At 41.6% G+C, this 25,388-nt stretch overlaps 1 protein-coding gene and 1 long non-coding RNA gene across 15 annotated transcripts in view; one reads left to right on the plus strand and one right to left on the minus strand.

Moving 5' to 3' along the window:
* heph (polypyrimidine tract-binding protein 1 heph) overlaps window positions 1-25,388 on the minus strand; it is a 435,707-nt gene that overhangs the window by 239,475 nt on the left and 170,844 nt on the right. For 5 of the 14 annotated variants that reach the window (XM_033340791.2, XM_076625718.1, XM_033340788.2 and 2 more), the window contains exon 2: window positions 3,426-3,477. The exons of the other annotated variants lie outside the window; for them this stretch is intronic. The gene's annotated coding sequence lies outside the window, so the exon portion shown is untranslated. The remainder of the gene's footprint in view (window positions 1-3,425; window positions 3,478-25,388) is intronic. 14 annotated transcript variants of the gene reach the window in all.
* Window positions 9,617-11,054, plus strand: LOC143303794 (uncharacterized). Its single transcript, XR_013060450.1, has 3 exons — window positions 9,617-9,981; window positions 10,135-10,347; window positions 10,537-11,054. It is a non-coding gene; the product is annotated as an uncharacterized LOC143303794 (long non-coding RNA).

Below are 25,388 nucleotides of genomic sequence, written 5' to 3' on the forward strand. Positions count from 1 at the left end.
GTTACTGTGTGATGTCGCGTTGGCTTTCGAAGAGTTGGTTCGTTGCCGCGGTTCGGACCGACCTGCACGGGGTGTTCCAGAGAAAGAGAGAAGGAGAGAAGTGTGTGTGGGAGTGTGTGTGTGAGGCGGTGTGTGTGTACGTGAGAGAGTAACTCGGAGGCGGGAACGATTAAAGAGCGTCCTACTCGATCGCCTAGCTTGACACAACTGAGAGCAGCGTCTCTCTCGCGGCGCCCGCGTAGGCCTCCACCGCCACCGTCGCCGCGGCCGGGTCGTGTCGCCGCGTATACGCGGCTTTCAAACGCTGTCCCCCGCTCCGAGCGCCCCGACGCGCCTGGCATCGCCAATAGCGAGCGAGCGACGGCCGAGCGCAGGCGAACTTGCACGAAACGACTCGAGTGTGCGCGCCAGCGCGCATTCGTGCCTCTCCGTGCCTCTACGCCGCCTACACGATCGCACATACGCTTCCCCCACCACTAACACTCATCCCTACCACCGAGCGACGATTGAGCTCGGCCGAGAGAGCAACGGTGTGGGTCTTTACTAACCCTGTTTCGACCGCTTTCGTCTCTTTTTCCTCGAGTCGCGTGTCTATCTCTCTCCCCTTCTCGCTTCTGATCGACCGACTCCGTGCTCGCTCGGAGGCACTCTGCGAGTAAGTAGATTCTCGCTGGCCAGGTTAGACCGATTCCTTCTTCGCGGGGCAACGTGGCTGCTTTGGTGACTGATCTTTCGCTTTTATAGGGTTTTCTCTACTGGTTGTGCGGCGTTTTCGTGATAGGTGGGGAGAGGCTGAATGGTGAATAGTGGTAGACAGGTGGAGGGAACGTGTGATTTTCCGCATTGTTGCACGGTTGTGATGTGTTACAGTGGTTTTACATTAATGGGCTTGGTAGAATTAGGACTCGTATTAGGATGATTTATGGAGTAGAGATGGGAATATCGATGTATCGAATGGTTACGGCGGTCTATGTTTCATATGCTTAATGGATTCCATTTGATCGAGTTTAATAAGTTTCTTCGACTCTCGGTGAGGTTTGCGTCTTGAGCGACGCAAAAAAAAAAAATTGAAAAATTTTGTTTACGCAGTACAGATTGCTCAAGTTTCGAGTGGCTCGCCGAGCTTGATTTCCTAACGTTTCGGTGAAACGAGAACCACGAATGAATCGTGTGTAACTTCTAGGTTTTGCGCACAATTCGTTTCTAAGATACATTCCTTAAACGGAATAAAATAGAACTGGAATTTACGAAATTGTCAGTTGGACTGACAAATGAGAAAACGAAGCAAACGATGAATCTTTAAATCGAGGACTTGCGGAAAAAATATACAAAGAAACCAGGAAACTCGTCTTAATGGATACGATTAAAATTGACGTTACTGAGTCGAGTTCTTAATAGTTGGCAGTATCGTTAGAAACGGACAGTCTCGTCGGTATTTCTTCGATATTTCTTTCGAAATTTGAAAATTCAATTTTCTCTTCCGCTCGCGTTATCAAGTTTCTTCGAGTTAGAGTCGTTCTTTAACTTGCTATCCTGTTCCTTCAATCTTTCTTAATCTCCCTGGAGTTTTCTTTAATTTTTATTTCAACGCGTTTCCCTCTTTCAATGATAGTAGAGGAACCAAGAATTCACGATCGCAAACAAAAACCCCAATCAACCACCTTGAGAAGAACAGAAGTACGCCCTTCTTAAAGAAAACGTTCAGAAATTTAAAAAAGGAAGAAAAAGGGGAGAGGGAAAGAGAGAAAGAGAAAAGAGAGAGAAATAGAAAATTGGAAAAATCAGAAAACAAGGTTCGTAAAATTCGCTCTCGAACAAATAAAACACGTTCGTCGAATTGTTTGCCAACGGCGAAGATTACGATCATTGAGGCAAGTAAGGGATGAAAAGCGGAAGAAAATGGGGGAGGGAATCGAAATTCGAAGGCGTGATCAGACAGTGGTCCTCGAGGGAAAAAACGACGGGAAATTGGTGGCGACCACGAGCACCATCGATGGGTTCTTCGGAGCTCTGATTGTTCAGAAACGAGCGGCGTCGATCAGGATCGACTGCGCAACGAACCGATTCACCCTCGACGGACTCGAGAATGCTCGAGCAATCGGCTCCCTCGAAAGTGGTAACCTGATTATCCGCACTGAACGAATAAATGAGGGAACGAAGCCGCGGTTTTGTGCAAGAGAAAGATTCTCGCTTCCCCGAATTGGGAAAAGCGCGTACGAGAACATCTCTGGATGAAAGTGGCAATCTTGAGAAACAGTTGAAAGTCTTGTTTACGTTACATTAGTAATTCGTTTTATATCGTTGATACGATGTTATTATCTGTACTTGCATTAAGAATTAACGTATCGAAAAGCGAAAGAAGAAAAGAACGAAATTTAAATATCCCGCTAATCTCTCTAGAGAAAATTTCGAGACTAACACCGAGGAGTCTGCTAATCCCTCAGACACGAATATTTCCGTAGAACAGGGGGTGGGGGGATGGTAGAGGAGGGTATCGTTAATTAAACGCGACCGCGGTTCCATAAGGTGAGACGAAGGTTAAACAAGAGGAAGAACGGAGCTGACTTCACGTCTGACGCGCTAATACTCGTTCGACCAAGTGGCTTCGTTAATTACTGTCAAATCGAGAAGTGGCAAATGAAATAATTACAAGGCGTCGCGGCTCTTCCAGATCACGGCCATCTTTAATTAACGAGGCACCGGTGCTGTTCGCGTTTTCAATGTTGTTATTTTTCTTTTTTTCTATTTTCTTTTTTTTTTTGTACGTCCTTGGCTTTGAAGAAATCGGGTTTCTTTAAGTTTGGGGCAAGCTGCTTCTGATGCCTATTCCCTAGTCACTACAGAATCACTGTTTACAATATTCGTGAGATCTTGCTATTATTAAAAGATTATTTACGAGTTTCACGTTACAAAACACACACTACAAAATTCATCTTTCCATCAGAAACATCAACAACTTCGGTAACTATAACTCAGAAGAAACGCTTCGTTTCCTAGATCTTTCAAATAAAATCTCCAAATCTTTTCGTTAAATTAATACTAAATTAATATCTTAATTTCGTCTCTAAAGTTTGTAAATTTTCCCGATTTTCTCAAGCATATTCAACAAAATCTTCAAAATTGGCACAAAAATACAGAGAGATCTGTCTTCAATTGCTCGAAGTATAAAGTCTAAGTAAAATCCCTGAATCGGCACTCTAAGGAAACGTTATTTGTAACCGTTTCGCTCAAAGATTTACCTAATTACATCCCGCAACCGGATTTTGTACAGCGAAAGGTGTTTTGAAAATATTAATTGAAAGAGACACGTAACGAAGCTTTCGTAGTAATACGGGCTACGCAACAAGCAGATAAATTTTCTTTGATCTTTTTTTTTTTTAATTACGGCGGTGGGGTGTAGTAAAAGAAAAATTTAATTAACTTACCGAGCTGCTCGCGTGCCAAAGGAAACGGAGCCAAAGAAGCCAGATATCTTACCTGCAACAGAAATTAATATACTTTCTTAATTTAGTAAGACACCTCGACGAAAGCTGCGTGCAATCGCAAGAGCATACAGCGTGAATACAGCCGTCAAGCGAACTGACTAATTTTTTAAAAAATATCATAATATACGTATAATACGATCGGTAGACTGTGGATTTTTATGCAATCGTGAGAAATTTAAAGATATAAAGACGCATAGAATGCGCATGACATACGCAAAAACGTATAAAATGTTCAAAGTATACTTTTCATAATGTTTAATAAGTAAATTGAATTTCTGCCTAGGTCCTACTCCTTCCACCGTATTCGCGAAAATATGAATTTGCATAAAAGTCCGCAGACCAGTGGTCGGTAATAATATAAGAACATAATACGTTACAAAAGATTGTCAGTCCTTATACGAATACGTGGTGCAAAATATATAATATGACAAGATGTAACATTTCACAAAAATTCATCCAACAACTAGGAGAAATAATTAAAAATACTGAAAAATTGCTGCATTCATATACGGTAATTCGGTGCGTTTCCATAAGAAAAAAACAGACATTTCAAGCCATAAAATTAAATCCTTTAGCTCGTATATCACGTATTCAAGTCTGTACAGGGGAAGCTTATCAAAAAAACTTTACCAAGTCTTCCTACGTCATTAGCGCATATTTTGGTACATACGTGTATAAAATTACAAGACACTGTAAAAGTATTTCTCCACATGAGAATATCAAACCTTGGTGCAGCACGGTAGCTTGATTTTTTTTTAATGTTTCCCTTCGTTTTGGCGAAGATTTAACGAGGAAATTAACCACCTGCAGTTTAACTACGTAAATGGTTATTTTATGAAATATTTCTGTCCAAATATTTACCAGATTACCGAAGTCGCTGGTTAAGACGATATAACAAATTAAATTATAAAAGAGTCGAATACCAGGTGGAGGGAAAACATGTACTTCGGTAAATTAAAAATCAGAAATTAGGTTCTTCCTAGGAAAATCACAATTTATTATATTTCTTCGAATGGTGCAATTTTGCGCTGAAAAAATGTTCACAAGACAATTAACAATTTCCCCAATCTTGAGCTGACGTACTACCGAATCAATCTCTTTGTTTACGTTCAAAGAAGAAACTCACTCGCGACATCGAATGTTCGTAAATGATAACGATCGATTTTACGTCGACAGGATTGATCGCAGGGCCTATGTTGATTGCATATTTCTCGCTCTACTCGCCGAGTATCATAAACCCTTAAAGCATCGCATCCTCTTTCTTTTTTCACACGCGACATATAGATAGATGAGAAGTCTAGTCCTGGTACGATTTTTTTTGCCATCTGCTTCGTATGTAATTTCGCAATATTTTCCTTTCGGCAGTGAGATTTCTGAAAGGCACGAAATCCGGATCTAATTCCAGCTCACACACGGGTTAAGTGCAAACGAAATCGCGAGTCGATCGTTAATCCCGGCGCGCGGCAACGACTTAATACGTTGGGCAAACCGTTTCGTGCGCGGCGTCAGCCGTTGAGAACCGAGCCTAAGTCCCTGGGAAATTACTCCGGGCGGGGCTGAGCAGTATGCAGATCGCGAAATCGCGACATACGTCGGGGATTAGCTCCGGTGGAGACTGCTAGCTAAAGAGGATCCGCGAAATCGGCAGATCGAAATGTCCCTAGGAATCCTATTTAACTTACTCCGCGGCGAGACGACCCCGCCCTTCGCTATAATTTGTGTAATCGCGCCGTTCGCGGCGCACAGCCCACAGGATTTTCACTCCCGTGATAGATTCGTCTTTGGAACGGGAGACTTTCGGGCTGGCTCACGTTTCTCCGGGATTTCCAGCGTCTTCTGGGAAAATTGTTCGTCATGAGAAATTCGTTTACTCGCGTTGCGTCGATATAGCTTGATTTCGAGGATTAGAAACGACTTTCGAGGATTAGGTCCGCAGAGAAAGAGAGAGAAAGGGAGGAAATATCATTTTTCGTATTTTATAATTTTATTTTATAAAGAGGATTTTTATACTCTTCTAGCGAGACTTTCGACCGTGTGATTCGTTTTTTACTTTTGTGACTTCACTCTGGACAATTTTTCGACTTCGCCAGCGATAGTTCTAATCGTAAGAAATTCTCTAATTTACGTTATTTACAAGGATTGCTTGGTCACTCTAACGTACTTTTCCAATTGCTTGAATTTATTCTGCGAGATTTCTCCGATCTTTCGGTGGAGCTTTTCACCGTAGAGAATTCAAGATCCGACTACACGCCTAACAACTTCAAGTTCGACCTAATAGATTACTTAACAAACTCGAAATTACGTATTATTAACCTAAATTACGTATATACGACATTTTATACAGACATTATTTCCCACGAATCACAGTTTTTAGATACTTTGGAACATTTCTGAACTTCCTCGCCGACCAATTTAGAAGAGGATCAAACCTCTTAGATACTTGGACGTTAAACGAAATATTTGAACGAATGATCTGCCATTTTTATCGATGTTTGTTTCGACGCGCCTTTAAAGCACCGTTTGGTCCATGGCACGACATCAATCATCCTTCGTAATTTAACACGTGGAACAATCGACAGCTGCGACCGTAAATGGATTTACCGGCACGTATGTACGGATGACCGCAATAATGATTCGTTCAAACAGAATTATGCACGACCGATGCCACGATAACGACGCCGCTAAACGTGGACAAATCGCTGTTACACAATTCCAAGCCGGTGACTGGCGTCCCCCGGAACCAACCATCGGCAAAATCGATCGAAACAGAGATTGGCTATCGTCTTTCTTAATGTTCTCAGTATTTGATACTCTATTGTTGGCTTCCAGATAGATTATAGCGGTGTGCCGTGACAGTGGTCGAGGAAAAGAAAAAAAAATTTCCTTTGCTTTTTAAAAAGAGCGAAGGAAGATTACTTTCAGCCACCTAAGATTCTATTCCACTAAGGCACTGTAAAAGTATTTTTTCTACGTGAGAATATCAAACCTTGACGCAGCACGGTAGCTTGATTTTATTAAATGTTTAGCTACGTAAACGATTATTTTATATAACAAATTGAATCGTTAAAAGAATCGAATATTGCCAGTTGGAGAAAAAACACGTACTTGGGCAAATGAAAAATCAGAAACTAGATTCTTCCTGAGAAAATCACAATTTATTACAGTTTAGCACTGGGCCAGGGTTACTCGTCGTCAATAACATACCGTACAAGCTCGTAGAAAAGATAAAATCTAGTTACGAACACATATTTCTTCAAATAGCGCAATTTCACGCTAAGAAAGTTTTCGGATTTAATCGGACGCGAGAGTCTTATATTCGCCTTAACGTTCATCTACGATAGCGTTTCACGATCTTTACGCAGATTACAGCGACGCATGCGACGCATGCGACGCGAGATTTTCACGGTCCGTAAAAGTGAAAAGAGGAAGGGAAAACATCCATCGACCGGTCTCACGCAACGAAGCTGTCGCCCTTCGTTCGCATACGATCTAACGCGATTTTTATCGCCGGCAGCATGGTCACGCGACGCGCGGCAAACTCGAATTCCGGATGAAAGACCAAGGGAACCGCAACCAGCGAGAAAGTTTCGCGGAAACGCGATAAAAACGAGACTCGGTTTACGATGATGGATGATCAAGGAGGGAGGGTTTAGATCTTACTTTCTTTCCACGTCGTTTATTCGTCTTGTTGGCGGACGACAGCGGTTCATAACGACGACGAAAGTATTTGCACACTCGTGGACACTTTTCCCGAATACGTCGTGTCTGTTAGGTATACGAACCATTTCGAAATTTCATCAAATTTCGCGACTATTAGGTACATACAAGTATATACGGGGAAATGAAACGTTAAATTACGAAAAAAAGATACAAGAAAGAAGATTACTCGAACACCGATCGCTCGAAAAGTTGATAAAACGTACGAGCAGTGCTCGAAATTGCTTCAAGTTTATAAAAGTGCATGAAAATATTTGAAATCAAAATATCACGTTTTACTCGTCCAATACGCATATTGGCGAGGCAAGTGTTAACAAAGTTATAATTACTACACAATTAATATAAGAGTAGTATTTTATAATTAGTACAACGTGTTATAATTTCGATTAAATAGTTGAATTTCACCACATCGATCAAACGTCAGTTTGAAATTTAACCAGGTGGTAATTCTTCGTTAAAAGCTGAAAATGAATGAAAAGGGGAAGACTAGAAAATGCCATTAACAATAGCGTTTTAATACGTATCGCTGGAACTAATTCGGAACAGCAAGAGAAACAGCGTTTCGAATGAAATTAATCCATTCTACCATTATTCGCCTGCTGCGTGCCGTTTAAATTGACAAGTTCCTAATTCACCTAGAACTGCGACGTATATATACGATATCTCTGTTATAAATTAATATATCACAGAGTCAGGTTTGTGTTTTGGATGAGACGGGAATAACTTCAATCTTCGTACGATTGTTGGTTTATTGTTCACGAGTTGCATTACGCCTCGCGTATCCTTACCTGCATTTACATTTCTCGGATTTCTATGATAATCAATAGACCGTAGATTTCTCTGACGATTAACAGAGAGCGGGGTTCTATATAATATAATATAATATGCAAAGGCATTCAAAATATCGAGAGTGTAGTAATTATTATAATATTCGATAGATGAAATAACGAGGAATCTTGCGTCCAGTGATACTTTGCGACGAGACATCGATCATTGCGAATTTTCTGGCGAAACATGTGAAAATTCGTTAACGCGTCGGTTCAAAAATTCTTCTTCGTGTTCGATCCGATATGGTGGATGATACATTTCAGAAAATTCTTACCACGGCGACTTATTTTTCCCGCGATCGATCCTTGGAAACGGCGATGGATAATTGCACACATCAGGATTGGATTTCCGAATCCAACGATATTGGCCATATCCAACGAGCCATACAACTGTCATAAAGTGACTGTAACAGCCAACAGTTGGGCCACCACTTTCGTATGTGCAGTAATATTCCGCGATTGATGTTCATCCGGTTTCAACCTCGTCGAAAAGTATTAAAATGCGGTGATGGCTTTCCACTATGATAAAATCATTATTATTAAAGCTATGAACATCGCTTTAGTTTTGAAAATTTACCTTATACCCTTTTACGTTAGGAATCTTAGACGAAAGTTCTATGAAAATTCGAATACCTTTCGACATACGAAGATCTAAATTGAAATTCGTCTTTCGCGGCAGTCGGCGATGCCTCTGGCAATAATTTCTTAAACTATTAACTTCACTTAACAAACTATTAAAATTTTCACACTTTTCACCTCCTATATTCCAGCAATTAATTGTCCGTTCAACTGGGAAAGTCATGGGGAATTCGATTCTTCTTACTTTTACTTCTATTCCATTCGTTTAATTAGATTTATAAAAATATAAATTCTACTAATAACGATTGGTCAAAATGGTTACGTACAATGCTCGTAATATGTTCGTAAGGATATTTCTCAAGTAAAAAAAAAAAAAACTTTTCCATATTAACTATTACGTTACTCGCATCGTTTATCATTCCAGCTGGTTGATTTCACAAAGATCCAATGAGATATTTACTAATCGAGAAGGCTAACTCATTTCCCCGAATTTTGGTTACATCTAGGCAGTTAGGCTGCGAAGGGTAATAGGACTTGATGCATGGCTCCCTGGATGCCGGTCCCCTAGATCTACCACCATTCGTCCTGCCGCCGCGTCTTTCCCCTTCTCGGGCTCTTTATTTATTTAAAGCTCGTCACCGGGTCCGCGTGTCCCCAAGGAACCCGAATGCTCGGGCGTATTCCAGAGTTCGACGGTCGATCAGGACGATCCCTCTCGTTCCAGCCAATTCTCTGTAGACCGATCGCCACTTGGACGTCGTCTGCGGCCACCGCAGGCTGAATATCGAGGATTTTTCGGCCACGGCCGATTGCCTTTTCTCCTCGGAATATTCTATTCCTTCTTTTGTACGTTATATAGAACACTCTTGAAATTTTGATGTTTCCATATCGGAGAACATGCTTGAAACTTTTCTAGATTAGACAATATTCTTGGAATATTTTTTTTTCTTTCCATAGATATTACAGAATTTCTTATATTCTTCGAGTTCTTAATTTCTTACTTCCTTCTTAAGTTCTTCGAATACATTCGATACTCTTCGAACTCTGACACTGACACTTTGACATCCACGTCAGGTATTCTGTTTAAAGCGAAATATGATAGAAGATTCGACGCGTTCAATTTCCTGGTAACCACTTGTCAAGAACTAACCGAAGGAAGCTAGAAAAGTGGAGGAAAGCAGGGACAAAAGCTGAGAGTGCAATCTACGAAAGAAGAGTTACAGCACAACGGAGGATCCATAACAAGAAGGAAAATTCACGGTGAACCGGTATCGAAATCCCTTTCTTCCACGACCTTTCCGCTAGTCCGAGGGATTAGCGAGAGGATCGGGAACTGGTGATTTGTAGACGACGGGCAAATAGATTTCTGGCAAGTAGAATTTCGTCGACAAAAAAGAACCTGTTTGCATGGTTTTGTACCGGATATACATTGCCGATTTTCTCGAGGTTTTCGCTTCGCGTAGTTACATAGGATACAACTTATTCATCTACTTGTTACGAATAAACGCATTTGCACCGACAGGTAGTCACCGGATACGGTCGCTAAGAGAAACAAAAGTGTCGCAAAATATAGATGAAAAAGAATAGCTACGCGGTAAATTTAGAACGAAGATAACGCCTCGTAGATCACTCGCTTGAACGATACGTCGCTGATGGAGAAGAGATCTACGCGGTTCGAAAACTTACCTCGACAGGAAATATCAGAGATTTAGGATATCCAGATGGAAATATGCAGACTTGTGAGCGTAACATTGAAATACTAACGGTTTCCTGAAAGGTCTAAGTGGCGCATTAAAATTGATCGATGCAAGAATATGCGAACCTTTTATGCAGCAAACACGAATCACCGATCAATCTACGCTCCACCAGAGACCTTGCATCGACCAACGACGTTATCGGTCAATAATAGCGGTACGTTCTGTTCACAGGGCAGTGTGGACGACTGCGTGCTGAAATTGAACGTCGAATTATCTCGAGAAGCATCGCGTGTTTCATAAGGTAAGGGGACCAGATGAACGATGCGTATTCCAAGTGGAGCCTCACTAACGACCAGTATAATAATCTAATCGTCGAAGGCTGGATGAAATCAGAGGAACAGCGTACAACGAGTCCTAAGGCTCTCTCGAGGATGTGTTTCGGATACCTTCGAAGCGAATAGAGAAGGTTAGGTCATACTGGCAAGAGCCATAATGAAAGAGTCCAAGATGACGGATCACCGGAAATGAATAACTAATAATAATCTTTTACCATTTCACTCCAATACTTTTCTACGTGGAACGACGAGAACGGTCTATCTACGTAAAAAAAAAACAATATGCATCTCTAATTGAAAAAATCATGCGATTGTTGATCGAATATACACCATTGCACAACAGAAAACAGTAAACAGAAAAGAAACACGATCCTACGAACGTAGTACTTCTTCTTTTGACATTTTTCTCTATCCACACTGGTAACGACGATGTTACAACCCGAAACAATTGCGCGTGATCTATTTTGTATATGTAATATATACCATATATATTGTAAAAGGATTATTAAAAATATACGACAAGTAGTACATTTGCAACGTCGAGTACGATAAGTAGGTGATATCGGTAAAAAATTACTTATTTCCAAAGAAAAGCAGTGAAAAAATTCCATCTTTTTTTACCCCACTAAAGACATATTCTTCGTGCTCCAAATTAAAATACAAATACCCTTCCTCGACAACCCAACTTCTGAACTAAAAAGCTCTACCAAACCACTAAAATTCTTCAAGTAATAGAATTTCACGAACGAAATGCAAATGGAGATTAAGACGTTCTTAAATCAGCGATTTAAAAACACAATTTAAAGTCGAGCAGGTGCGTGCTATCTCTTTCGGCGAAGATCGAGAATTTCGAAATAGACGAGGAGCAACGTTGAACATCGGATTAAAGTAAAACGTCGGAGGAACAACCGGAGAACCGAGTGACCAAATAAACCGTGGACCGAGATTAATGGAGCAGGGGAAACGCGGCAGTTTGCTTAATTTTCGCGGGGTTAAGGAACGCGAAATCGAATGGTAACCTGCTGGAGATTTGCTGGAAACGAGGAAGAAGAATCGATTACGGGGTTGAATGTCCCTAGCTGCTTCGGATAATCGAAATTGATACGTTTCCCGTAATTCGGTGACGTTTTCCACGTCTGGTTACTTCCGATGGGAAAATATCGATTTTTTTGTACTTTGTGGTTTAGATAATACTACAACGCCTGCGTATTTCTCGATAGCAAAATATCCAATTTTTATTCGTAATACAACGTACGAGAATATTTAAATGTTTCCTTTATACTCTAATTTCTCCTTAAACTACAAATTTAATTACAAAGTTAACCACCGTGAGAAGGCAAGAAGAACTATATTTGTGACTGTCGAGAGCAAAGTTCCTTTTTCTACGGTAGATGAAGAAAGAAATCGAGGGGGAGAGATTTCTTTCGTGATCGAAGGCTGGAGCCGATAAACCGGAAGCCGATTAAATTTATAGACCAGGAAGAAAGGTCCTTTGTCGTTTCTTGTGAATTTCGTATTACAATGGAGGATTAAAGTGTGCAACGGACAGGCTCATTGTATCTTGCTTCCAGATTTCATTTTCGAAAATCGATTCGGCCAGAATGTGCCCAGTATTTTCACTTCATTTTTCATTTATCTTTATCGAATTAATTTTTCTCATATTCCTTTCAAATTTTTTACGAACGAATACTTCCATAAATATTCGTTTGTTCGTTTAACGTATATTTCGTTAATTTCTTTAATCGTTAATTTCGTTAATTCTTCCCAATTCTTTATGAATACAGATGGACGTTTGAAGAAATATTTATAGACGATATCGTTCGTAGAAAAAGTTTGACAAAATATTGAGAAATTAACGAAAAGAAGGTACATGAAAAATAGAGTGGAAAGAGGCAAGTACAAGCTTGATACATTAATCAAACGCTTTAAATCCAGTTAAACTATACAGAGTATATTTACAATTTCTGTTTCTTCTTTAAATAATATTTTGTTTTAGGACTTGTTCAAGAGTACATGCATGTGGTAAGTTTTATTCAAATAATCTTGCACAGTAATTTACCGAATAATAATATCATTAAACTGAGAAATTAGTAAATTGAAATTGTACGATGTAGGGATTTATCAATTTTGATGATTCATAAAACAGTCGCGCATGGCATGCATTTTTTGAAACTTGTGAAAAGGGATTAGTTCAAAGCATAGGTACCTTTCTCCGTTACTTTCTCTTTCTATGCACCTTTCCTCTCTTTCTAATTTCATCGGACGATGGCGAACAATTCGGACAGAGCAGCTGTATAATTGTCGGTAATTCGATTCTCTAACACAGTCTAAACGGAAAAACTGTCGCGTTCGTTGCGCAGTCTGTCGCGCTTGTGCTTAATTGAGTACGCTAATTAAGGACGCGATTGAGCGATACCTCACACCCTCGAACCACCCCGTCACACACGCTTGTCGACACACTCGTGCCCTGCTCTTGTCGAAAGCCTGCGCACGCGATTTCGCTCCTCTCGCGTCCAACCGGAGACAAAACGAGCAGTTTAACAACTGTTTAACCCCTTATTGTCCGATTGGCCGAATTTTCAATGTGTCCACCATTAATGGAACGTCCTGTTTTCCGTTTCGCCATTGAAAGAACACCAAAAACACATTCGCCCGCAAAAATATCGTCAACGATAGTCGGTTATCAAAGCAAATTCTGATCAACGCCACCTAAAAACGCTTCGACTTTTTGTTCGACGATTGTCTCTTTCGACTACCGCGAAAATCTAAAAAATCGCGATTAAAGCGGTCGCCTGGATAGGAAAGTGTATTAGAAGCGGAGCTTCGGGTGTCACGAGCGAAAGCGTGGCCTCGTTGGAGAAAGGCTCGGCGCCGGAGCGCGCGCGGCCGCCAGGCTGATCAAATTTTCGGCGCGGTTGACGGGCAACATGGCGAACAAAGTTTGCCGAGCGCGGCAGCGTTAATTCGGTTTGCCCCGTGTTTTTCCACCGCGGAAAGACGTCCCGGGGCGATGTTGCTCTCCCGTCGTAGACACCGTGATAGGCGAATTTTAAAGCGTGCACCACACCCCTATCCCGTCACGCGAGCCTGATTCTCCCGTGAAAAAATTCGATTCCCGCGGCTCAATCCGGAGTTTAATATGAATTTCATAATCAACGCGCTTTAAGCACTTTCTCTCTCTCTCTCTCTCTCTCTCTCTCTCTCTCTCTCTCTCGTTTCTACCTCAGTTGCATTGTTATCAGTGCATTAGGATAATTGTTAATATGGATAATAAAGAGATTCCTCGAGGCTCATCGTAAAAGCCTATAAGTCAAACTAACCGTTGATATTCACGCCGACTGATTGAAAGAAATTTGCAGTCTAAACCGGAAGATGTCCAGAATCCCCTAGACTTCGGTAGATGTCGATATTATCAGGAAGGCGGATTCCAGAGGTTTTCGTTACGGTTCGACTCTTTACCACCGGTTGGAGGAAGAGGAAAACACGACGATGCAATCGAAAGGGGTTGTGTACGAAGCACGTGGCGCACTAAAATCGTACGAGGGATCCGTTTTCCATTTGCCAGCGGCGGGGCACCGCGATTTCCCCATTTTCCACGATCGTACCCGATAATGCCCAACCTTCTTATTATCGTTCATCGAATATACGCGGTCCTCTCTGCTACTTCCTCTGTATATAATTTCTCTCCTTTGTCTACAGCGGATTTTACATTTTTGTAAATACACACGAACAATTAAAACACTGGACTTTATTAATAGAATTCGGAGAATTGTTCTACTCGTTAAATACATCGCAGCAGACACTGTACTTTGAATATTCTACGTAAGGTGTTTCAGTTGACTCGATCAGATCGATCGAAAGCAAAGAGGGGAGAAAATCCTCTAAAATATTATAAATCGTTGCGCGAAACAACTTTCGGTCAATACGAATACATTAAACTAAATGCTGGTTGGTGGATCTAATAAAACTTGAAAACTGTTTAAAGTCGAGCAACTTACTTAACCCACTAATTAATTATATCTTAAACGCTCCGGCGGAGCCATTAATCACTCTCTCCCGAGCAACTGAATCCATTATTTCCCACCTGCGCGCAGTCTTACCCGTGAAAAACTTTCGATCGAGACGTTTCCGAACATTCGCCGTAACGAGCCTGAAGGATACCATCCCCGTCTCTCTACAAATAATTATCCAGTCTAGTGATTCGATACGATGACTCAAAAATTCAGTTTTAATACAGCTTGGTCTAGCGTAATTTACACAATACAATATGTTTTGCTTACTTCTCCAACTACACATTGTATTTTTTAAATACAGTCGATTGTCTTAAACCGACCTACAGCCTATAAAAAGATAGTTAACCAGCGGTAACCACGAACTACAGCGTAGTTAATCTTGTTGAGAAAAATAAAGAACATCAAATTATTTTAAATTTCTACCCTGGATTTTTAAGTTTTTTTGAATAATAATTTTTTTCTGGTTATTTATATTTATTTTTAATATTAATGAAGAATAGAAATTTTTCTGCGCTTCCTACACCCGTAAAGACTATGAAAACGGCATAAAAATTGCACGAGAAAAATCTACCGACGAAAAAAACCCAAGATTTTTTGGGCTTTTATGGAAAAAGTTGCAGAGTGGTGTCTTGTTTTAGTCAAGAGTTGTAACCACCGATGCGTTTCGAGAAGTGGATACTTCAACCGTTTCTCTTTTTTTTCGCCCAGGAGCTTGGTAAAAAATCTGACACCGGAAATCAATGGCTTTCTACAAATACGCGGTGGTCGAAAGCAAGGGAAAATATTGCTTTTATTTATATTTATCGCTTTGATCGACAGATTGAAATTCTTATAATTCGTTTGCAATTAACATACTACGATATTTCGTAATATTGTCTATAATAATACTCTCTTGAAGCGATAAAAACGATGAATATCAAAAATCAAATAAAATATATAAGGTAGCGGTCATCCCAACCATAAGTCAAAATTCGAAACGAATTTACAGCTCGTTAATTCAGACGTCAAACAAAAACCAACACGCAGAAACTAAAAATGCACGGAGAGAAGGTTGCCAGGGAATTTTATAATTTTTCAGGGCGTACGCGTTGGGGGAATTTCGCGGCTTTCAACTGACCCAGTCGCCCCGCGAATTTCAATGGTTTGGCGTCCCGATGTTTGTCCGTTTTCACCCCCTCCGGCTTGTACTCCCTTCTGTACACCACCCCTCGACTCGCACAAAAGCGCCGGCTGGGTTTCCATTAGTTTAATTACAGACAAGGTCGTCGTCGTCGTCGTCGTCGTCGTCGTTGCCCGAAACATCGTTTCGAAGCTGTTCGAAGCGGCGGAAGTTAATTTCGTGGAAAAGGTAAATCGCAAGACGTCCAACCAGACCTTCCAACAACTACGGAAAAATGCTAGCTTTGAAAACAGGATGGTCATCGCTTTGACGATACGACGATGCGAGTGCAAACCTCGTCGTAAATTAATCTCATAAATTATCTCAGCGCGCAATATTATCGTTAAATTTCAGATTATTTTACAAACGCATATCTTCGTGTCCACGCATAAAGAAGTGGAATCTGAGGAAAAACTTGTTGATTTATCGAGTATTACAACGAGTAGTACATTTTGGATATTCAGTATTATGAAATATTTGACACGGCGGAAGGAGTTCGAGATGATTCGGGTATGTTTTGGCTTCGGCGAGTCGAGCTTTTAACAGAGAAGAAGATGGGAAGGTGAATGGAGACGCGAAACCGGCGGACAAGAAGTTTGTATCTTTGGGGAATCGTGGTTGAATAGGTAAGGTTTGAAGGTGGATATTTTGGGAAGTGGTTGATTCGCTTTCAAGAGTTTCGAATTCGTGGATCAGAGAACTTTCAAGTTTGACAAAGTCTAAAAATTAACGTCGTCTGAAATCTAGACAAGTCTGATACTTCATTTTCCCGATAACTTTCTTTCGTAGCATTTTTTCAATTTCCAATAATTTCCAAATTTACAATTACCACCGATTTTATAAATCGTGGAAACGCCATCGTTATTAATTACGAATAAACGATCTGCCTTCTTATTGTTCAACATCGATCGTTCGTGACTGTAATTCATCGCTCACCTATTACCTCTCATTACCTGCTATTAATCACTCTTGATCACAGTCATTTGTTTCTAGTCATAATTCAGTATCACACCACTAGTGATTACTATAAAGACCTCCGTCGAACTGTATCGATCATCGATGACGAGTATAAAGAGTTATTGACTGCTGTTATATCGTAGCGAATGGTACATTAACTGCCGTAGATAATTACGCACTACGATGCATCAAACGATGCAAACAGTTCTATACTCCAAACTTGATCGAACAACGCACACTGCCCGAACGCAAGATATTATCATACATCCATCGTAGCTTTTCAATCGGTAACATCCACTACGAGAACTTTGGTACTTTCGCATAATTACATTTCTATAAATCGCGTTAAACCAGAGCAAACATCGTCGTTTCTGCAGAGAACGTTCGTCGTACGATCCTCGTAAATCGTTATCATTTGCTGCAAAAAATGAAGTAGAAGTTGCGCAAAAATTTTCTATAAGCATTATCCGATACGAAGAAGCCCGTATCTCAAACTATATCGAACAACGCTGATTACCGTCACACGACAAACCAGTTAAAGGCCGCCAAAAAGAATTTCCACGACGTCAAACGACGCGCACAAGCGCATACTTCGCTTTGATACTAAATCAAACAACGGCGGTTGTCGCGAGCACAGGAAGCTCGATCATCGGCGACGTCGCGATGCGAGGCAGCGAATCAAAGGCTGGTATCGAAATGCCTCGAGTTCGGGCTACGGAAAGCGAGGGTGGGCCGTTCCACGACGAAACGTTCGTTCCATTGAAATATGCACACGCTCCCGCAACGAACGCCCGACGAATACTCGGCCGAAGATCTTGCAAAATACACGTTAACTTGCAGGCAAACGAGCTCTCGATCTCCAACGAGGGCGCATCGCGTCCCGACCACGGTTATCTCGAATCAGCTCTTTGTTGCGACCACCCCCTCCTTTTCCATCCGTTTTGCCGCTGCACCGTGCGAATCAACTAAATTAGAACCGAACCGTGCTACTGGCGACCAATATCGTTCCACGCCGCCCTCAGCGACGCTGTCTAATGCTATTAGGGGCGAGTTTCACCAGTTTCGAAATTGTGTAACGGTAAGTGTGTACACTGTACAGTGGCTACAAAAAGGAACCGAACGCGATTGAATTTATTTCATAGTTGGACTACGCATCTACCAGTTTGGGAAATTTCAAAATAGACAGATACGCAGAATATAAGTAATACGGAAAAGTGTATGAAATGTACAATGTCGAGCGTTTATTTTTACATCCAGCAGATAAGAAATAAATTCCTATTTGGCCCAAAACTTGCCCCAAAAACCGAAAAACCGTCGGGAAAACTACCAAAGCGATCAAATGCCTGGCAACTCCTCTAAAACACTGACTCGAATCATTAGCCCGATCGCAAAAACCAAACAGAACCGGAAAAAAGAGAAACACGAGGGAAAACACGCGAAAATCGGGGGGAATGGCAGCGGCAGCAAACAAGGGGGAACTTGCACGGTATAAAACACGAGAAAGCGTGTTAGAAACGGTAACGAGAGAGGCACAGGTCGTCTCTCCTCTCTCGCCTCGGACTTTTACTTCATCCAGCTACTTCGCTCCAGCCGATTTTTCCGCTGCCGCCGCTTTTTTTCCACCGGCGGCTTCCGCGCATTTTATTAGGCCCGTTACAGACCCGTGTCGAAACAATAACCATTGTTAAAGTTTCGCGGAGCAATGGCTGCCCGCTCGCTGTTTGCACGGACAAGCTTTCCGCTTTGTTTCGACCTAGGCGCTGGATTTCAGTTGGCCGGCTTGACTACGGCCCCCATTACCACCATTCCGGCTATGTACACGCCGTACACCACCTACGGCCATCTACCGCTTTCTACGGTCGTTTCGGAAAGCTCACAATGCCCGTTGCTGCTTCGTTTTCGATCTAAGCCGCGTTTTTTTAATTACATTCCTCACCGGAATAACGAGTTTTCTTCAATGGCACGTGCAAATGGATCCTTGAAGCGAATCGGCGACACCGCTTTTTCGTGCCTGCGTGCAACTAATTGCACGATTAAAAATTTGCAGATCTCTTTTCCTTTTCTCATCGCGTCATTACCGTTTTTGTTAAGGTTTCACGCATAGATGGCTTAAACCGAGTTTACGACGCTTCGCAGCTATTTTCGACTGTTTTATTTTATTCGCGTATCGTTATCATTCACTTTCATTTAGTGTCGTTTAGAGCTGCAAGAACTTCTGACTTTAAGGTTAACCGGGGATAATACATAGTTTCTTCCCGCACCTCGATAGCGATAAATCTCAATAGCATCGTAAACTAGTCTTAGTCCCGGCACTACGCGAGCGATAGGTATCGTTATCTTGGGTTCTGTGACGCGTGATCCGCTCCAATATCCTGAAGCCGATGTTTTCACGGACGATACCACTGTCCAAGAACTAATAAATAATTAGCCAGTTCCTGGTCGGTCGGCACTCAGCCATCTATCAGGAACAGAATCCGATGCATCCTACCCTCGTGGAAGGGGACGAGGGATACGGGTCTCAGACTCTAGACTCGCACACGATCAGTCGCGGCCGAGATATAACAAGCTACTCGAACCTTCAAACTAAACGCATCGCAAATTACTCGTCGTGTATTCGCTGAACCCGTTATATCGTGCAATCGATTTTAAGGTCGCGAACCGCCAACTATTCGCGACCTTCGCGAAGAATCATGCATTTACGTCTTAAATCTTCAGATAATAAGCTTCAGTTTACGGCCCCTATAAAGCGTAAAATATCCAGCCCGTATAACACGACGAGGTTCTAGTCGCCTTAGGATGAAAAATTCAGCGCCGCCTCCCCTGATCGAACTTAAATTACCAAATCAACGATAACATATGCAGAACCAAAATGGATTCCTCGACGGTGAGTAACTCGGAGATGGTTGGTCCGACGACCACGTGCTGGTTACGATCAAGTATTAAACGCGTTATCAGCAGCCCTCTTTCCTAATTCCGGCATCCTGAATCTCATCAAAATTATCGGCTCCCCGTAGTGTCTTTTCTTACGTTTAATTAAAGACTACAAAATTAATTAAGCGATTCAATTAACTGGCTACAGCGTGCACCTGTGAAGAGGTTGTCACCCCCTTTTCACCCTCTTCTCTCCGACTTCCTCTCTCTGAGGCGGGGGAATCGAGACAAAGCTGATCGTCTCCGATCTATCTTTGCACGAAATTTTCCTTCCACCTTTATAATTAGACTATTTTTAGAGCTGTTGTACGCTCTATGGAGAAGAGGAATCTTTGTATCGTAGAAAATCTTCGAAACCAACGACGACCAATAACTTTTCAAGAAACTTTGTGAAATCAGAGTCCTTTTTGCTCAAAAATGCCTGGGGAACTTTCAATTCTTCTTTCAATTCTGGAGTCGACTCTTTTAAACGACATACTGCGACAAACATCATGCTCTTTGTAGAAAAAATGAGATTAGTTCGGCGAGTAGATACTCGACGAATTCCTTTCGAAATTTAAGCAAAACAAAGCTTTTCCGAGCATAGACTCCGAGGTCTTTACTTTCGAGGATTCGACAAATTTCGAAACGAAGAAGATGCCATCGGATAGTAATTTCGCGCGGCCGCGACTATCGCTCTTGTTCGTCGGCGAGAAATAGCTAATAAACTAGAATTACGGGATAAATCGGTGTTAAGGAGGGCGAAGACCGAGAAGGGAGAGCAGTGAGTCTCTTCGGCGTAATAAGGACGCCATCGAAACTTTATAAACTGAATATTATTGAGATAGCGCGCGAGCCGCGGCGTGACAGTGAGCGATGAGGCGGTTCCCAGCCGATTTTCTATTAAACGCCGATTTATTTATGGAATATTCGATGGGACGTGTCCCGGGAAGAGCCGCGGGCGCATCGAGAAAAATTCAAATCAGCCTTGTCGCGCCATCACGCCCAGAATTTTCCTCGCAAAAATAATACCGCGGCATAGACGTCCTCCTGAAAACCGGAAGCCTTCTCCGAACACCTTTGATTCTCCTCTCGATTTTTCGTCTGTTCTCGTCTGGTACCGAGTCTTCTGACAGAAAATTTCTGTCTATCGTATTATATACGTTTCAGAACGGAGATGATCGCCGGTATCGTTCGAACAGCGAAGAATGCTTCTTAATAGACAATTAACGAACGTCTCACGATCGTCCCAACAGCCAAATCGTTCGAGTTAAAAACAAGGTAGACTTTTCGTAGTCTTCTTTTTTTTCTCCTTTTTTTTCTTGACTAGACGCGGAATAGCGCATTTTTAATTTCATTATATTCGCTACTTTTGCCATTCTCTTCTTCTCTTCTTCTCTTCTTTCTTTCTTAGAACAAAGCATTCGATCAACCTTAAAAACTGAAAAAACGCCTTTCTTTAAATTATTGTACTCCATTTTCCAAATGTCTGCCCGTAATTCAATTTCCAGTTGAAAAAAGGTCTTCGACTCCCTTTCAAGTAATATACACGGGAGGAAATCGATTTTCGGTAATATTCTTTTCATCGTGGCTACCAGGAATGATTTTTAATGGGTAGAAGGTCCGATAGATGTGCAATCATTTACCCTACGTCCCACGTTTTATCGAGGCAAGATAATTATTTGCGTGAATAGAGGTGGCTGCGACGGAGCAGAAATCCATCACACTCGATCAACCGTCGTTTCATCTCCAATAATGTCTAACAGTCAGTCAATTGACGACGTATCCCCCGGTTCGTTTATCTTTTTATGTGCTCTTTTACCATCCAAAGGACAACCTCGCCGCTTTCAAAATGGAAAATTCGCCAGGATATACAGGGTGTCTCGTTTTAGTCTACCCACTCACGTATCTCCCAGCATGTTTCAAACACGACATGTTTTACGAGATCAAAGTTAAAAAATCCTTTAAAACTCGTTCGTAGAAATCGTTCGTCGACCCAAGTACCTCGATGCTTAATACGAATACTTGATATTTTCCTGTAGGGCTTTAAAAATTGCATCGATTGGCGTACAAGAGGGGATAGCGTGCAGTTTCACTTTGAAAAACAAAGATCAGGTTGAAATCTCGAAGGCACGTATACCCCTCGAAACAAGGTAAGTTTCGTTCGAGACGAGAGTAGCCTCGATAACGAGACAGCCTGTATAAAGAGACAGATTCGTATTCAAAGGGAATTGAATTTGGAAATTCTGACATATCGATTGTCTTCTATATTAAAAGATATATATATGTCGGGTTAACATTAGAATTAGGGTTAGGGGCGTAAAACGAATCTTCGTTTGGATTACGCGTCGTCGTTATGCGACAGAGAAGACATTGGCTAGTGCAAATACGATTACCATAGAACCGGACAAGTAACCGTGGTGATTAGATACTCGAGAGACTAATGACAATGATCCTAGGTTCAATAACGAATCCGCGGACAACGGGACGGTAGTCGTACGCACTCGCAAAAAATCTAAGTCGGATTCTGTGTTAATATTCGCTGACCGTAAGGAGTTAATCCTTTTTTGTCGATGAGACTGCAAGAGAGAATGACTTTCCGTCCCGGTGATACCCCAGAGGAAAACTATGACGGGGTGTGTCTAAGGACACGAGATCATCGGATTCGTCGGGGACATCTTACGTTCGGAAAGTAAGGGAAATTGACGTTGCTGCTAATTGGCCAATCTCCATATCGGTAGTTAGAAAAGGATGCTAGCCGCCCTTGAGGGAGGGTTGCTAGTGGGAGACGTCGTTCGTGGAAAAATAGGTCTCTCCTGTCTTCCCGTAACTGGGACAAAGACTGTGTATCTGTTGAAGGATTTTAGGTAACTAGATATTAGTGTTTATGACGGTCCTCGGGCTAGCCGATCACGTACTGTGGAGACGCGTCGACATCTGGTAAACATCCTGCCCGGAGAATAGGACCTGCGTGTGGCTAGCTACGGGACAGAAACCGTTGGAATGTTTACTGCCACGTGCCGCTACAAATCTTTCTTTTAAGGAGAGCTATAGGATTACTCAATGCCTTTGTTAGATGGAGAGTTCGTCCCGTTGACCGCGGCTACGTTCGGCGACTAATTGTCGCCTCGAGCCCAAGCTCATTGTCACAAGTCTCAAACAAATACAATCGGTTAGAATGACGGCAAATCGTTTAGTTACAAATGTAGATTTTAATTACAATGTTTTTATGGATTTTCCCGAGGTTTCAGAGGGAAGGCACCGGTATCCTCTTATCTCCGACATATATTAAAATTATTTCTATATTAAAATTTCGTTCCTTTTTAATCGTTATTTCCATTTCCTCTGTTCGATGGTAAACATGGAAATTAATAATACGCGTTAAAGTGGCAAACACGGAAATTGATAATACACATTACACGTTCGAGGAAAAATTCCATTCGAAGGTGAAAATTTCACAATTTTTAACGACGAAAAGAGGTGGACGTTAATTGGTAAATCGGAAAAACAAATAAACGCACGATTATTTACCTAAAAGGAAAGTGACGTGGCAGATTGGTCAGGCGATACCACGTATTTCACATCGCGCGAACCAACTAGTACTTTGAATCCGAAAATAAAAACTAGGGCAGAGAAAGAAAAGTTGAGTGAAAAGTTAGGTAAATGTTGCATAAAGGCAGGGAATGAAATCCAACGCGATACATTCGGAGTCTTAAAGTGATTCACAGGTCCAGTTTTCGCGGAAGAGGCCCGTTTCGTTCTCCGACTACGAAACGGGGCGTCGCATTCGCTGTTTTGCATTCCAGCCTTTATAAACTCGCCTAACGGCAATGGTTATCGCCGTGAGAAAGCCCCGGTCGTTTCGAAAGAACGCGATCGAGCTGAAACGGCACGCGGTTCGGGAACAGGCGACCATAAAATCACGGCGAATCCCTTTAATTGCCGAATGGCCGCTTTGGGCGCGAAAATCGTTTGTAATTTCGCGCCACTAGTTGCTGCTCGCTATAGCAGGGGGCGAGATATTGCGCTTCGGATCGTAGAAAATGGTCTTTAGTATCTCGTGAATTTCGTAAGTGATATTATCTTTTGGCTAAACAGAGAATCTGAAATTTAATCGCCATTACCAATTATCGACGAAAGTATCCTATGCTCTTTGGATATCAACGAATTATCCCTATTAACCAAATCTTTTCCAAATTTCAATAACCCAAAGTTCCTGTAATATACCTGCAACATTATTAAATTTAATATAAAATACCGTAGAGACACGACGATTAAATTATGCAAGGAATATCTATATCGATTGAAAAAACAGTAAAATTGATCAGAAAACAAATTACTGTTCGACTCGAACGGTATACGAAAGAGTGTCTTATAAAACATAAAACAAGCCGCGCAAAATCTCAAGGAAGAACAAAGAAAGGGAAATATTTGAATGCTTTAAGAGGCTAGAGAGGGCTTGGCGTGATCGTCGACACGAAGCAAACAACGGAAGAATTTTTAAAGGTGCATGAAAATGCGGAATGGGGAAAATGGAAATGGGCGCGAGGGTGAAAGAGGATTAAGAGAAGGCCTTTGAATAGCCTAATAGACACAAAGTCACCAGAAATAAGTTTCATAAGCTCACTGAACCGATTCGGATCCTCTGTCCGACGCGGAATGGCCACGGATAGCAGTCGAGACCTGTTGCATCGCAACGCTGTACCGGCTTTAGAAAACCGACTTGGATCTAGATATTCTCGTTTCACGAATTAGAATTTTCGTGCGCGACCTCGCGCCGCGACAATTTCATTCTCGAGTTTACAAGCTTTCAAATTTTTACATCGTCGGATCGTGAAAAGATTACAAAATATCGGATATCTGTAGATCTGGAAATTTTCGAACTTTCGAGTTCTCCGATTATCAAACGCGCAAAAACTTCGGACGTTCAGTTTCGCGGTATTCGTCTGCGGAAATGTAGAAAATACAAATAAGAATTCGTTATTTTATGGAAATAAAACGGTTCGCTCAATATGAAAATTAATTCCCTGTTTTCGTGTTTTCAGGACACAAAACCACGCGGTAAATTAGTCGCGTCCTCGACCAACACATCGATAGATATCGTATCAGTGGTAGCCACGTAGATTCCTCGCAAGTATTTCCGGAGGAATTTTAATTAATATACCGTGGTTCGCAGACATTTAACAACGTCATTCTTCATTCTTTTTCATTCATTTGCAAATATCCGTCTTCTATTTTCCTATAAATTTCAGTGTAGCATATTCGACATATTTTTGAACCACTTATTTCATATTACTAATTTAGATATTTTCTAATAGAAGAAGAAGAAATTATAATACCAATTCGTACAAATTAGCGATATAACAAACTTATATTTAGCCGATCTAATAACACTACATAAGGCATCACTGCGAATTTAAAGCGTTCGTTCGATAAAAATGGAGCATCAAAATCGAGACAAAAAGCGAAACGTTTCTGCTAATAAAAGGGATCGTAACATCGGTCGAAAGTTGCAGTAAAAGCTAGCCAGCCGTAAATATTAAACAGTACGGTTCGAAACGAGGGCCGTTAACGCGAAAGTGCGATAGGAATTCGGATGGAACGACCGCGACCGGGTTTACGCCTCGATCAGTTTCGCCAACGATGCTTCTAACGTCTCTCTGCATTAACGCGTGCGTCCATTTGCCGAATTAAAACATCAGAAAAAGC

Source organism: Bombus vancouverensis, chromosome 16, assembly GCF_051014615.1.
Source record: "Bombus vancouverensis nearcticus chromosome 16, iyBomVanc1_principal, whole genome shotgun sequence".
NCBI classification, from domain to species: domain Eukaryota; kingdom Metazoa; phylum Arthropoda; class Insecta; order Hymenoptera; family Apidae; genus Bombus; species Bombus vancouverensis.